The sequence below is a fragment of the Zonotrichia albicollis genome, chromosome 7 (assembly GCF_047830755.1).
Source record: "Zonotrichia albicollis isolate bZonAlb1 chromosome 7, bZonAlb1.hap1, whole genome shotgun sequence".
NCBI classification, from domain to species: Eukaryota; Metazoa; Chordata; class Aves; order Passeriformes; family Passerellidae; genus Zonotrichia; species Zonotrichia albicollis.
This window is the reverse complement of record NC_133825.1, coordinates 42,543,299-42,559,774: the sequence shown is the minus strand read 5'-3', so window position 1 is coordinate 42,559,774 and position 16,476 is coordinate 42,543,299.

Below are 16,476 nucleotides of genomic sequence, written 5' to 3'. Positions count from 1 at the left end.
AGAATGGTTGGGGTTGGAAGGGGGCTCTGGAGGTGGCCTTATCCAACCTCCCCTGCTCAAAAAGAGTCACTTAGAGAAGACTGTCCAGTCTCTGCTTCAAGTACCATGTGAATTTCTGTGATGGGGATTAATACCAGCATAAGAGTTTTCATCCTGTTTCTCACTTGAGCCTTCTGGTCCTTTTTGTCTCTAAACTCTGCTGAGATAATCTGATGTTCTAGATCAGCAGAAGGAACAAGAATGACAATGCACGTGAATGATGTTTTAGGACATGAAAGAAAACACAAATCAGCTTTTAAAGTCATTACCTCTGAATTTTCAGCCTGTGAAGCAGAGCATGCTAGCCCTCAGATAATTTGTTAATTTGTTCTTATAAAAGCACACAGAACATTAATTCTGCGTCAGCCAGTCCAACTTGCTCCATTTACAGCATCAAAGGGACGTGAACTTGAACCGCAGCTGAAGCAGAGACCATTCCAGATAGTGCCCCAAGATTAGGCAGTGTTTTGAAATCAAGTTCAACGTAAGCCTTCTGTTCTCTGTGGAGCAAGTTATCACTAGCTCTGCAAACAGAAAAAAGATATCTCATGTTTCCCAGAGTAAAAAGGGTCTCACTGACTGAGAATCCAGCCAAAATCAGAACAACCTCACTGTATATCATGTTTATTTCAGCTGTATATCTTGGGGTAATGAAGTAATCACTTTTGCATTGGGCAGAGGCACAATATTTGTACAGTTTCAGGCAATCAAGCATTTATGATGTTACTGTAGATACATACATCTTTCAGAGGCAGAAAACATACAGCACACTGAATACTTTTCCCCACTTGAAACAAGATGAAAACTGAAGAGGCTGAAGAGCCATTGTATTTTAAATACCATGAAAAGGATTGGTGCTTTTCACATCTATATTTAGCAACAATAAATATTGCACACAGAGATTCATAAACCTAAAGAGGGTACTGAAAACCTTTTGTGCTCTTGTAAGAAATACAGCAATACCTGTTCTCTTAGCAAAGAAAAAAATGCAGCAACTGTTTAACACGAAGCAGGAGACGTAACAGTTCCCCAGGAAACTATCTTGTGGTTAACACAGGTATTAAAAGGCAGGTTTAATTCATAAATCCTGCTAGAATCCCACACATCTCTTCTTTTTTGTTCTAAAGGTCATGATATGAGTCAAAATTTCTTGACATTCTTACTCAATTTGAAGGTAATAGTTGTCCAAAAATCATCAGCCAGAGGCTCTACCAAGGAAGAGAGACCCCTAATCTGCCTGCCTCTGACACCTAACCTGAGCCAGACCACTCAAAGCCCTGGACAATGTGTGCCAATCCATGTGATGGTGCATTATCTAGCATGTTATAACTCCCACAGATCTCAATAAATGTGTTTCCAAACACCTTTGTTTTGCCTGGATGCAGATGAGGCACTTCCTTGCATGTCTAGATTAGTTAAAGGAGAGCTCAGAATCACAGAGGTGAATCAGCACTGCCAGGTGTGGTCCCTTGTTTTCCACCTGCAGGTATTCAAGTGAATACACAAAATTCTGGACGTGCCTCCTGGGGCTGCTGTCAAAGTAAAGGAGTTGTTCTGAGTAACAACATGAAATGAAATCCTTTACTAAATTTAATCATGCACTTATTCAGTTTTTCAGGGTTCTGCTTCACCTTTGCTCGTGTGCAGAGGTGTGACCAGTGTGCCTGGTGACTCACACCAAGGGACCAGAATAGCACCAGTGAATTACTGGAGTGTTTACTGCAGAACTTGCCAGAAAGGTGCCCCATTCCCAATTTTAGATAAGACTCCAGCTGCAGTTTGTAATGTGATATCCAATTGCTCTGAAACCTGAAAAACTGACTTTATTAAGCTTGTCTCAGCTAAACGTTGCTATTTCCCTATCTTACACTAGCTGAACATCCACACGAGGCTTTTATTATTGCAAGACTGTCAGAAATCTCTCAGCAGGAGCAGCAAATGCCAGTGAACTGTAGAAGTGAACCATCCATTTCTAATAGCATGCTGAAGGAGTGTGATAACTTGTTGAGTAGCTTATCAGGAAACTTTCTTACATGATAAATCTCTTCAGTCATTCAAAAATATGGAGAGGCTGAAATGGTCTGGAGAAAACAACTTATGTAATGCAGCTCTTCCCAGAGCCATCAGATGTTTCAACAAGGTTTTTCCCTCTTTATTACTACCAGAGCAGAGCTACAACTCTCCTGAGAAGACTCTGCACACCAGACCCAGGAGTAGTGTCATTGTGAAACAAGGGTACCAGTTGAAATGTTTTCCATTGTTCCAGGTACTGAAACAGCAAGTTTCCTGCAGAGAATATTCTGGTTAGATGCAAAGACATTTTGATTAGACTTTAATTTGAAAAATGTTTTAAATTAACCTAGGTATGGTGGTAATAATCCTCTAAAAAGGCAATGGACTGAAAGTTATTAAATCTGTGAGTATAAAGCTTGGTTTAACTTTAGGCTGTTTCTTAGGGAGGTGGCACCTGGATTCCTCTTAGGAGGATAACTACATCCACAGATGAAAAAGAACTATTGAATTCTTCCAGAAATCTCCAGAAAAGTGTAAAATATCTATCTGTCATTCCTAGTGGTTTTAAAATACACAATGTGCCCTTCTCACAGATTATTATTAAAAATAAGTAATTTTGAATCAAAATTGATATGATAGAAAACTATGGGAACTGCAGGAAGGCTACTCTGTGACTCAGTGTTTATGGGCACTTTTATTGAGGGATCCCTAATTGCTCTCTACAATTACCTGGGAGGAGGGTTTAGTAAGGTGGGCGTCAGTCTCTTCTCCATGTAGCAAAGAAATGGCCTCAGGTTGTGCCAGCTGAGAGTTAGATTGCATATTAGGAAATTTTTTTTTCACAGAAAGGGTTTAAGCAGTGAAACAGGATGCCCAGGGAAGTGGTAGAGTCAGCATCCCTGGAAGTGTGGATGTGGCACTGGAGGATGTGGGCTAGTGGTGAACATGGAGATGAATAACCGATGAACTTAAAAGTCTTTTCCAACCTGAAAAATTCCATGGTGCTGTGATTCTAAAGCCTCCATGCTGCCTTGATCTGGGCTGCTCTACACAGATGTATCTGCTGGCAGAAAGGCTGCTCAGGCAGAGCTGCACAGGTTTGTCCATGTCAGCCAGGTGCAGCTGAATTCTTCTTTTTCCTTTGCCTTTTCCAGCAAGGGCACTGTGGAGCTGCTGCTCCTTGTGACCATTGCATGGCTCTTTTGCATTCCATGGCTCATTGCATTCCACCTTTTGAGGTGGGAGCAAAGCCTACTCATCCCTGAGTCTGCTGTGGAACCTGTGGTTTCATAACTTAGCAACTTCAAACAGAAGCAGGTACAGTCCTGCTCTTCTACCTCCAGCAAAGTGAGCAGCAAGTGCCTGGATGGGCTGGGGCTGGCCTGAGACAATCAGGGGTTGTGGAAAAAAACATTGTCCCCTTTGCAGCCCTTCATTTCGTTCTTTGATTTCCCAATCCCACCCACATTTCTATGTTGTCCAAGACCTGATCAGTCTGTTAAATAAAATATTTTATTTCATGAGTAAACAACTCAGAGAATAGGTTTTTAAGTGCTGTGAAGGATAAGAGCATGGAACAACAGACTCACCATTTCCAACATTTCTATAGCCCTTAGCTACCTCTTGTCTTTCCGTGTTTCTCTCTGAATATTGGCTTTTTCAGTCAGACTAACAAAGTCAGAATTCAACTCTGCATGTGCTTTCCAGCACTTCACCATTCTTAAATTCCCAATCTCTTTTCTCTCACTTTTTATGATTTAATTTTCATGTTGCTGGACCAGTGAAGACCAGAGCCCCCTGTGCAGGTACCTCACCCTCAGCTTTTAAACACCCCCTCTGTCTTGGAGTTCTTACCCCCTACATACACGAGGCAGATAAGGAAAACAAGTGGACAAATGGTGAGCTCTTCAGTATGGTAGGAATATGGGTGAATTCAAGTCCTCAGTAGACCCTACTTCTTCTTCTAAAATGCATTTTATTTTATATTTTATTTTATTTTATTTCATTTTATTTTAGAATTTTAATATTTTAATTTTTTATTCTATTTTATACATTTATTTAAATTTTTTGTTTTTAATTTAGTTTTATTTTTAAAAATGTATTTATTTTCTTTTATTTTTAAATTTATTTTAATTTTATTTTTAAAATTTTAAAAATTTTATTTTATTTTTAAATTTTATTTTATTGTATTTTATTATTTATTTCTTTCTTTTTAAAATCTTTTAGTTTTCAATTTTTTATATTTTAAATTTTTAATATATTTTTATTTTATTTTATTTTATTTTATTTCATTTTATTTCATTTTATTTTATTTATTTTTTTATTTTAAATTTTTTTCTTTTATTTTTAATTCTATTGTATTAATTTATTTAATTTTTTAAAATTTATTTTTTATTTTTAAAATGTTATTTATTTTCTTTTAATTTTTAATTTAATTTATTTTAATTTTTAAAAAAAAATATTTTATTTTAAAGTTTTATATTATTTTATTATTTATTTTTAATTTTTTATTTTTAATTTTTTAGTTTTCAAATTTTTTATATTTAAATTTTTAATATTTTTAACTTTTATTTATTTTATTTTATTTTATTTTATTTTATTTTATTTTATTTTATTTTATTTTATTTTATTTTATTTTTCTTGCAGGACTTTATTCAGCTCTGATGTTTTCAGCTTATCGTAGCTCACTTTGAGTGTTTTTGCAGTATGAGTTGAACAAGTGGGAAGACCTAACCTGTGCTGAGAGAAAACTGTCACCAATGTCAGTGAATCACACAGACATAATTTGCATTTCAAGCAGACCTGGTGCTTGATGAGAAATTCTGTTTCTTAATGAGAAATTCGCTGGAATGATGCTGTGTCTGCCTACCCAGCCCCCCATGGCAAGGGGCTGATGGCACTGGGGATCAGGGTCAGAAACTTTCTGCTGCGTGTTGAGATTCTTGCTAGTTAAAAAGAAAAGAAAAAAAAGAAAACAAGTCTGGGCTTTTCATTTTAACTGAAAAAATTGTTCCATAGAGGAAAAGGAGCAGTGCTGCTGCTCCTCAGAGCACATTTCCCCATCACACCTATTTATCCTTCTCCTGCCCCTCCAGGAACAGCAGCAGGTGGCCTTGGATGCATCAAGCAGGCGGGCATTTGGTGGCCATGCAGTCCCTGCATTTGGGAACAAGGCTCCCATTTCCCAGACTGTGCTCTCAGGGCAGCAGCTTGGAGCCACCCCCTGTCCTTATGGCCAAGGGTTGTTTTCATCTCTGAGGCTTTGCTGGATTTACGTTAATTCTTAATGGCTGGCTGGCTGAATTACAGCAGATTTTTATCAAACGGGCACTTTTAGCAGAGGAGCTGAAGGAAAAAGGGGCAGGAAAAGTGGAATGCCCCGTCGCCTGCTGTCAGGGTGGGCAGACTGGAGGCAGGTTTGGGCTGCCAGGCGGTGCCATCGCAGCCAGGCCAGGAGCAGCTGCCCTGTGCCCCCATGGGCTCTCTCATCACTCCCCCAGGAACTGCAGCCACCCCCAGTTCCCTCCCTGCACTGCCCACTGGGAGTGTGAGACACTGAATTTGCACCTCTGAGCCTTGGTGGCACAGAGAGAGGCTGAGGGAGGGCAGGCACCTGCCTTGAGTGTGCCAGCGCTTACAGAGGCTGAGGAGGGAGGGAAAGAGAAGAAATCACATTTATTCTGAGGTGCAGGGATCCAGTCTGCCCCTACTTCTGGTTTACGACTGGGAGAGCTCTTAAACAAGAGATGTGAAACTTCAGGAGGATGCTGGCTGAGGTATCAGACAGCCAGCACCTATTTCTGGAGCAGAGGGCTTTTAGGGGGACTGTAACTTGTATAGATTTAGATTTTACCTCCCAGCTGAAAAAGCTGACCAGGGCTTTTTTACTAAATGGAACCACATTTTCCTTTGACAGGTTTTAAATGAAATGTTTCCTCTTGGAAATGGTGAAACATTTTATTATTTTGATGTTTTCCAAATGAAACTCACCCTTTTGAAAAAGCCTATTTTGCTAGAACTGTATTTAAAACTAAATGTCTCAAAAGGGAAAATTGAATGAACTCAATTCTTCAAAAAATTATTTTAAAGGGAAATGAAACAAAATGTTTGCATCCCCAAAATATTACTACTTTATTTTGCCCATGATTAAACCACTTCCCTCTAACTTTCTTTTAGGACTGGGATACTGGGTGAAAAGACTTTGTATTTACCTACAGAGCAAATGGCACCAATAATGCTCACAGAACATGAGTGGAGGTTAAGCTGAGCTGAGACAGATGGCAGCAATAAGCCTTTCCAGAGACTACTGCAAAAGCACACCCTTGCCACTCTTAGATCATTTTGTTTGAGGAAAACAAAGTAAAATGGCTTGGAAAGATGATGGGCTGTGTGTCATTGGCAGTGGGAGCACGCAGGGGGAGATCAGCAATGGAAAATGTTCCTGCAGAAGAGGCTCTGGCTGCAAGGGCTCTCTCCTCCTCACAAGCTGAGTGTTAATCAGCACAGCCAGTGGGGAGGGCTTCACTCTCTGGGGTTTCATACAGTTGAAAAACTTATCGTAGTTGTGAAGATGACTGGTAAAGTGCATGGGGAGGAGAGGGTTGTAAAAAGCTCTGTGTTGTTTTTAAACTTGCTAACTTACCTCAGAAGGTTTCTCCCAGATTTAAGTGGGTATTCAGAGAGTTAGACCTAAGCAGAAATTGCCTTTTAATTAACCCTCAGCAGCAATAAATAATATGAAGAGAAACCTGAAAGTTGGAGGCAGTGGAGTAGAGCAGAGCAGGGCCAGGGAAATCCTGGGAGTCAGCCAGGACAGCCTGGCTGTGCCAGTCACATTTTAGTTGGCTTGCTGTGCATGTCACATTTCAGTGAGGGCAGCAAGTCACAGACCAGGAGATCGAGGATGGTACTAAAATTAATAGCACATGGCTGAAATTAAAAATTGAGCATGGCCAGTGTCCATTAGGTAGAAATCTAGATGGTTCAAACTGTTTTTCTTAGCAAAAAGATTAAATCACAGTGAGCTGAACAGTTTGTGGTTACTTGGCAGTGTGGCTTTCCCCAGCAGAAACCGAAGGAGTCTCTTTTAACTGAGGTCTGCTTTCCAGGGAAGAGTGTGCACTCTCCTCACTCTTGGATAGTACACAGGTCTGAACCAGACCACCAAGCTGGTGGCTGGTAGAAAAGCAGCCTCAAATCCAGACCTACAAATCCAGGAATTTGTTCCACCTCTGTAATTTGTCAGGTTCCAGCAATCTGGGAGTGCACAAGCTCCAAGGCCTGTGAAATTCCATTGTTTTCTCTAAAAGGCCTTAAGAGGAACCTGGAATTTAAACATCATATATACAGAGTAATGCAGGAGTAAACAGATTTCAGGAAGAGATCTCAGACTGATCCTGACTTAATCTCTATATTGACCTTCTTTTCAATTTGCTTTCTATAATGAAAGAGAAAAAAAGATAAAAGCTCATCTTCTGATCTGAGAACTTCTTTAGAACACAAATAGGGGTATAAATGGGGAGATGGGCACAAGTTCATCCTTGCCTGGTTTCTGACATAAATAACCTGTTCTGCAGATGCTCATCAATGTGAGAATTCTTCTGAAATAAAATATCTTCTTGTGAAAGGCAGGAGAAAGGCAGCAGCAGGAGCAGCCCAGAAAGAGCTTTTCAGAAACCAGGTTAATTTCTCACTTGAGCTTGAGTATCACTTGCTTTCGGCCTCAGGCTTTAGAAATTTTATTGTCAGTTATACTTTCTTTTTCTCAGGCAGAAATGGTGAAGAAAATATAGATAATGACTGGATGAGCAATTCAGCTCCAATAACACAGACCCTCACCCTAAAGAGAGCAGAAAGCTCCATTCATCTGTGACCAGCAGAGTGCCCACACACAAAGGGCAGTTTTATTAAGCTTCAGAATCCATGCCTGGGTGGGATGGACTGGGACAGTTCATGCTTCTCAAGTTGTATTTCTTTTCACCAAGCACTCAGTCACTTCAGTGTTTCTATCCAGGTAGATCTTGGGGAGGAGGACCTCTCTCCATTATATTCAGGTTTTCTTTGCAACACAAAAGGATGTAAATAATTACTTCAGCTGGACTCTTTGGAAGCCCATTGAGCCGCTGGAGGAACATCAGCAGGGCAATATCACTTCATCAAACATGCACACCCTGAGTACAAAGGGCCAAAGAAAAAAGGAACAAACAGATTGCAGAACTTGCCTGATAAACACAAATATGTATGCTTTATCAGGGTGTTTAGATGCAAAGAACAGTAAAGAGGAATGAGACCTGGCTTTTCAAAAGGATTTAATTCAGCCTGTAATGGTTTGCAGACATATCCAGCAAATCTCCAGATAATTAAGCCTGTCTCTGGCATACCAAAGCAAAATGTTTACATCTTTTTTTCCCTTTAGAATCACATTATCTGGAATGCTTCCATTGACAGCAGAAGGATGAGGCTCAGGGGTAAAAAATAATTTGTGCAAGACAACACAGTTGTAATGGTCTTTTCCATTCATTTCAGTGAACTTCATCCTTTTCCTTGGACATCACCCACCCCTGGTGCAGCAGCAATCTGGGGTAAGAAGGGGCAGCTGAAAAAGTGCTGGCAGATCTCTGTTCTCTCTCTCTGCCTCCTCAAAGCCCTCTAAAAGTATTTTCACTGCCATTACTACTGAAAAGAAAACACACAGGGCTTTCCTGCTTATGGAAAATTAATGTATTCCCATCTATCACAAGCCAAGCCAAAATTAGCAAGAACTTCATTTAATACCACGCTGAGAGGGTTTTATTCACTGAGACTCCTTGACTCAAGACATACTGCTGCCTTGGAGCAGAACTCCCACACATCCTGGTTTATTACCAAAGCTCACATTTTATAGGCAATTCTTAATCCTCATGTTATTTTCTTACTCAGACAAATTTATCTAAATCTATCTGCAAATTCTTGCAAATACAGACTGTGCTGTCTGAGGATGGAGGAGTCTGGTACTCACTGCATAAGGGAATGCAAAAATCATGGGTTTTGTTTCCTTAGAAGTTGCTGGCCAGGAACCTCATTAAGCTGCTTGAAAACTCCCTTTGCTGCACTCATGGAGGCAAGGTCTGACAAAATAAGGTCTATGAACCCCACACCAGGTTAATTCTCATGACAGGAGTTGCTCTAAATTTATAAAAATGGAACTCGTGGTCTTTCTTCCCTCTAGTAACTTTTTAATTTTGGAAGGAAATGCTCAAAATTCTTTATAACTCAATTTTATTACCTGAAATGGCAGATCAGCATGCAATTTTACCCTGTACATTGACTTCCTCAGATGCAGAGCATGTGACTTAGATCTCCCCTTCAGCTATGTGTTGACTTCTGGCTGGTTTTCTCAGTTTACCAGAGCTGAGGGTCTGTCCAAAGAAGTGTCTAAATTTTTCTTTATAGCTTTTCCTTCACCAGCAATGCATCATTTAGGTGTGTCTTGTTGTGCCTAAAAAAGGTAAAAAATTCTATTCTTCATCAATTCAGAATGGTGCAGGAAAGGGGTGTTAAGAACAGATTTGGTTTGCTAACGTGCATTTAAAAACTGCCTAGAATTTCTTTGGGGTCTATCAGGAAGGTTGAAAACCGTGTCAAAGCTTATGCAGATATTTGAAGTGGAAGGTTTTCCAACATACAAATAAATAAATGTCCAGTCGAGAAAAAGAGAACTAAACTATTGCTTCACATATTTTTCAAAGTCAACCTACAGAAGCTGCTCTGAAATTAATGAATTTGCACCTGCATGGTTGGAAGTAGAATCTAATTCTCAATCTATAATTTAAAGGGGGATCACACTGGTATCTTGCTATTTTCCACATTTTGGATTGCTCTAAAGTGCATTCTGAATCTTTAATGTGCATCATTGATTCGTGGAAAACGCATCATCATTAAAGTAATTTGTTTCAGACTATTCTGTTCACCTGGAACAGATTTCTATTTCTATTCTTCATAGTCAGTGGAAAGAATAGAAAAGAAAAAACAAGAAGAGATTGTCTGGAAAATCAGGGACTTGACTTTAGCCATCACTTAATTATAGTGTGGGACTAAACCATCAGCTTTTCCTCCCAGGCTTGTTCAACAGTGAAGCTGTAGAACAGTGGGAGAAAGAGGGGTAAAAATAAGGATCTATATTGCAGATATTGTCTTGTAAACATATCCAAAACCAGTTAAGACATGGGTTTGTGTATATCATATTAAAAAGTGCATGGAGGAATATAAGCTCTAAGTAAATGACAATGCTCTGGTCTTTCAAATTCTCAGGGAATTATTTCTAGGCTTACATGAAAGTAAACATAATTATCTTTAATTTTCAAATGTGAGACACAGAGGTTAATCAAAGGATACAGCTTTTAATTTTCCTCTTTTAAATCTGTACACAGTGCTTGTGATTTGCTGTTTCATCTCTAACAGTCTGCCCACTGGGAATTGCTGCTGTGCAATGGGAGGCTGAGTTCTCATTTTCAAACTTAGGAGACGGCAAACTCATACACAGAAAAAAAGCTGTAAAAGGAGAAATAATCCATCTGGTGCTGCTGCAGGTTTGCCACTCAAACTCTATAGAGATGGACCAAGAACAAAAATAGCATGTAATAACTAGTCTGGACTTCACAGAGTAAAGAAGGGAGAAAGATCATATGAGTGTTTGAGCTTCTAAAGCCTTAGGCTGAACTTTGATAAACTGGGAACAATTGAACCAAGCTTAGTTGCAGTGTGATGGAGAAAGAGGAATCTCTCTCTCCTCTTATCAAACTCTACTTGCTCCTGTCCATTTTGTTGATGTTTATAGAGTTGCATCTTAGTCCAAAATCCTGATTTTAATAATTCTCTATGACTGTCACAAAGAGTAGCATTTTCCTCACGCATTTCTGATAAAAAGACTGATAGGGCAAAACCATGCAGTCAGTTCCTAATCAGTAGATTATCCTCAACTCCTTCATTTGCTGCATGTTGTCCAGTGATGACAGTGGGGGATTGCTCCTTCAGATGGAGCAGCCACCCCCTCCAACACAGACTGAGCCAAGGAGCCCTGGTGTGGGCATAGGATGGATTTTGTTTTCTCTCCCAGGGAAAAAAAAGGTCATTCTGCAAAGTTACAGATGGCTTCAAATGGAAAACCCATGGGCTGGACCTGTCCCAATTCCCAAATGGATGTCAGATATCTCACATAATTGCTGATACTCTGAAGGGGCAGCTCCCACCTTCATGGAGCATCAGTCTGCTCCTGCTGGAGCCTTGGGGAGCACTGGGCCACCACCAGGACAGGAGCAACCTCACATCTGGAGCACAGCAGCTCTGGCAGGCAAGAGAAAGGGGCAGGAAGTGTTTTATTTGCAGCAGTCAATACACAGAGGGCACGAATCCTGTGTGCAAACAGGCTGCTGGGTGCAGCTCCGTGGAGGAGCAGATCAGAAGAGCAAACAGCCCTTGACAGAGCTCGTGAGTCACTCTGGCTGTGCAAAGGACAGTGCCTTTGTGGAGCTGCTGTCTCACAGATACTCTACTGAAGATAAGATCTGCATTAAGCTATATTTCTTTTGTTCCATGAGTCAGGGAAAGAAAAAAGTGCAACAATAAAAGGAAGGGCTGGGAAGGAGATAAGGATTCCATTCTGAATTCTGTTAAAACCTTTCTTTTTGTGAGGCTGTTATTTTCTCCCTCCACAGCTCAATGCCTGAGGTACACCCCTCTGAGAGAGCCATACCCAGGATACAGCTGGAGTTGATGCACTAATATTTGAAGAAATATTTAAGGAGATATGAAAGGCACATCTGTATATAAGCTAGGACATATACACACCATTACTGCATTGATTATTATGTTTTGTACACAAAATGTATAGTATTTGCACTATTTTGTTTACTGGGGCTATTCTGAATTTTCACTGTAATAAATAAGATTGAGATTCCATCTTGATTAAGAAAGACTGTAAGAATGAAAGCATACAACATCTAATTCTCACTCGCTTGGTATAGAGATAAAATAATAGAATAATATCACTCCCAGGAAACCTTTCAAATGCATGATTCTGGGAAATTCAAACTTTCCTTTGTAGCCACATGATGATTCCTTTGTATGCTGTTATTCTTTTGGGGTTTTATTTGGAACCAACCATTTCTATAGAAATGTTGTTGGTGTTCATGTGACCTAAAGAACTGAAGGCAAAGCCTTAAGGCTGAATTTAAGAAAGCCAATTTAAAGTTGGTTTCTGCTTCCTTAGAAAGCTGCCTTAGCTGATTTTTCCTCCCAAGAAAAGTTCATATTTTTGGTTTGTTTGTTTCTGCTTCCCTTACTGACATTGAAGGAAATCTGAGCCGAAATCATGGTGAGTTCAAGAAGAGAGGCAAATATTTCTGTCTGGCCTGGAGAACCATGGATTCCTTGGAATTGCTAGCAACAAGCCAGCAAATCCAGAAGCCAGGGAAGGAGCAGCAGTTTTACAATTTCTGAGCAGCTCTGACTGTCGCTGGCAGCCAGCACTGCTCTCAGACCAGCTGAGGATGGAGAATGGAGCAACAGCCATTCTTTGGCCATGCCATTCCTCTCAAGATGGCAATGGCCCACAAGCAAAGGGAAGATGCAATATCCCAAATGTTATGAGAAACAGCACACAGAGCTTTCTAAAGTGCTGGTATCATCATTACAGGGCCCGGGTGAAAAAAGAAAGGGAACAAACCAGATGTACAAAAATGTTGGTAATCCTAAGCAATGCACTGCTAACTGTGATGTGAAGTGACTCCTAAAACGTGCACTGGTAAAACTTGAATCTTCAGAATATACTGTATTATTCACTGTTAGAAGTAAGACCTACGTGGAGAAAAACCCCTTCTCTGGTGCCAAAACTCAGCAATGGAAATTAAGTGCATGTCCCTGCATTGATCAGGATCATGTTCTTTTGTATCTCTTCTAATGCTTTGTTTAGCTTCATTTGAGCAAAGTGAATTTCCACATTACACTCATTTCCATACATCTCAGAAACAAAATACTTTTAGATTTAAGACCATGTTCCAAAGGCAGAAAGAAAGAAACCTGTAAGTTTAATAGAAAATGTCTCTAGTGTCTAGAATATTTAAATAAAATGGCTGCATTATAGAAATTACTAAGGTGGTGCTTTCCTGGGCTCCTTGTAATGGATTCCTTGTAATATTTTTTGGAAGAAAAGAAGGAGATAAAAAAAAAAAAAAAAAGGGAGAGACAGAAATAAAAAAGCCAAATAATCATAAAACCCAAAAAATCTATAACTGAGCTGGCAAAACTACATGCCAAATTTCAGCTAAAGACATCGAATTTCAGCTGACTGGTTCATCTAATTTACTGCTTTGTTTTGGACATCAGGTTAAAATGCTTCAAAGGAAAGCAACATAACTATGTCCTGAATTTTCCAAGTGTGATGAGCTCAGTTTGGAGGAGGAGCTGAGTGTTTGACCTTACTGTGCACAACGTGGGTTCTCAATTTTTTTTCTTCCTTATTATTTTTTAAAAGGGTTATTAAACCATATATCTTATCAAGAGAATATCTCTTCAGGGCAGAGGTTTAAAAGCTCAAGGAGGACTTCAGTGAACACTAAAATGAGGATTTGTGTTTAAGGGTGATATTCAGAGTGTGACCCTGGTGCTGTGCAAGTCTGGCCTTGGAGAGCAACCAAGTGCCCAGCCCAGAGAAATCGAAATCCCATGTCCAGATTTGGCTGCAGAAATCTCTACACTGATGTTGAGGCACCCACCTGTGCTTGTGTGGGTCACAGCACTGAGATGATGGAGCTCCCCTCCTCCTGGGACAGCAGCCCAGCCCTGATCAAGGAGAGGGCCCCCCTTGGGTACCACTCCTTTCCCAAAGTGTGTGGGGATTTGGGAAGCAGGAACCCAGGCTCTTGCCTCTCTGCTCTCATTGCCTTGTCTCAGCAGCCAGGATTTTCAGTGTCACACCCAAGCCATGATGAGCTGCAGCTCCAGGGACTCCTCTCTGCAGCTGATGTGCATCCAGGTTGGGCATTGCATCCTCAGTCCAGCTCCAAGAGCAGAGCACAAAGGCAAATGAAGGTGCTCATCCAGGGATATTCTCTGTGGGCATATGTCCTTGTGATAAACAGAAAAACCCAGCTGAAATGACTTGGAATGCTGCAGCATGACTGGAGTGCTCAGCCCCGAGGATTTCTAGTAACCAAAGAGCAAATGATGCTGCAGATGATGACTGAGCTGGCAGAACAGCCTAAGGTCTGTACACACTGTTGCCTAGCCACGTTTTTAAATCATTCCACTTACCAAAATAGCCTAGAAAGTCTGCTCTGTCTTTCACCTTCCCAATATAAATAATGAAAATGTTGGCTGGATTTAATTTGTGTATCTCTGCTTTCTGCACATTTTTTCTGGTTCTGAATAGAGAGGGACAGACCTCTCATCCACAGAACAGCCCCAGTTGTGACAGCAGCTATTCAAGTTTAACCAAATCTGGGGATGAAATGCACTGCATAAAAATGTCTGGTTTTGTCTTTCCAGCACTATATTTTAAATCATTTCTGGAAATACCTGCTAGAAGACATTTCCCTTCCCAATTTCCTCAGTATTTCTCCTTTCTGCACTCAGACAAATGCCAGTCAGCTTGGATGATGTATTTCAGAAGCCTGGCTGAATGACCACTGAGAACAGACTGGCACTACCCATAAAGGGTATTATATAGCTATGAAGTGGACAATTCCTGCTTGCTCCCTACTTGGAAACCTTCTGGCCAAAAAATTTCTGGTTTCTGAACAAACAGAGTTTTGGTAGATGTAAACTGAGTGAGAATGATATCTATATGAATAAAAACTCAAAATATTATCCCTTCCAGCTCGAAATAATCTAATATTCTGTGAGAGTTTCAATGCTCCCAAATGCTACACACACTCAGAATTTTGGTTTTGCTGTTCATGGATATTCTGCATACCTGCTGCGAACTTGCTGCAAACTTTGCTTGTAGTCTTTCACTCAAGAATTGCAAGTGTGGTGATTTAATAATTTCCTGAATGTCATATCCAATATATATTTTCCCACAGCTCCAATATAAGTCTTTCACAGTTGGATTATTTATTTGCTTTTTTTGTCTGCTGTGTAATTTTACTGGTGTCACTTGTTGAAGGAGAAAAGCAGCAAAGGTCAAGCTTTAGCTGGAAAGCAATCCAGGTTTTGAGGCACTTGTCATTATTAGGGGAAGTAATATCAAAAGAGACAGTGAAGTGAAAATAATATTTGTATTCCAAGGTGTCTAGAACTCACAAATCCATTCATGTGACTCTGTTTCTGCTATTCCTGCCCCTTGAGGCTGTGGTTTTCTAGTTCACAGCAAACATAAAGTAATCTGAGTTACTGTGGCCTTTGCTCAGATAACCCTGCTGGTGACACAGGCAGCAAAATGTCCAACTGGTCTTTTTAAGTCACTCTGACTTGACTTAGGCATAAGAATTTTTTATTTTTTGTTTCCAAGATGCTGCCCTGCTGTGCTGAGGGCTCCAGTTAAAGCCTGATCCCTGTGACTCTGATTCAGGGATGCTCCCAGTGCTCACCAAGCTCCCACTGTCACATTCAGCACTTGGGGCAGGGGTAGGGTGACACCAAACCCTCACTGTGGGGACGATTTCCAGCAGCCCCTGGGGTTTGCTGCCCACATTTCATCACTGTCAGCGCCTTTAGTTGGAGTTTGAGCTCTCCAGAGATCCCCCACAAACTGCTGACCTATGGATGTGAAAAACTACAGCCACATCCATTCTGGAAACTATTGTCCTGGCTGTATAAGCAGATTTAAGAAAATCACTGACAATAAATCTTCAGTATTTCCTTTGCCTATAAGGTGGTATCTCCATTTCCCATTTTTCCCTCATACATTTTATTCTGTGATTTATATCCCATGCAGAAGGAAAGCTTTTTAAAATATAGAAGATCTGACAATTCCCAGCCGTTCTAAAGGGTTTGCAGTTAAATTGTTGCCTCAGTTTATAGACAGCAGAAGATGAACAGCCATCCTTTGTAAATTAGCTCCTTTGGGGAAACATTAAGTTGGGAATCCCAGAATTGAGTGCTTAAGTGCTTAAGCCACTTAAAAATATTTAGAACAGAGAGCTCACCTGACAATCTGGGAGCAGTAAAGTGCTCACAGGATTTGCATGGATGAAAGACTTTATGGTAGACTAGCACTGCATTGCCAGATTCCTGCTTGATACATCATTTAATTTGGAACTTAAAGCTGCTTAGGTTATTTGATTTTTTTCATTGTGTTTATTGAGGATTTGCTCTGTGAAAATTCTTGTACATTTTAAAATCAAAGGAAAAGAAGAATTCCAGGAGATTAAAGATGAGAGTGTGTTAACCCCTGAGACTTAGGATGACAGAGCATTGTACAGCAGAAAATATCTTGCTTACAGGGTG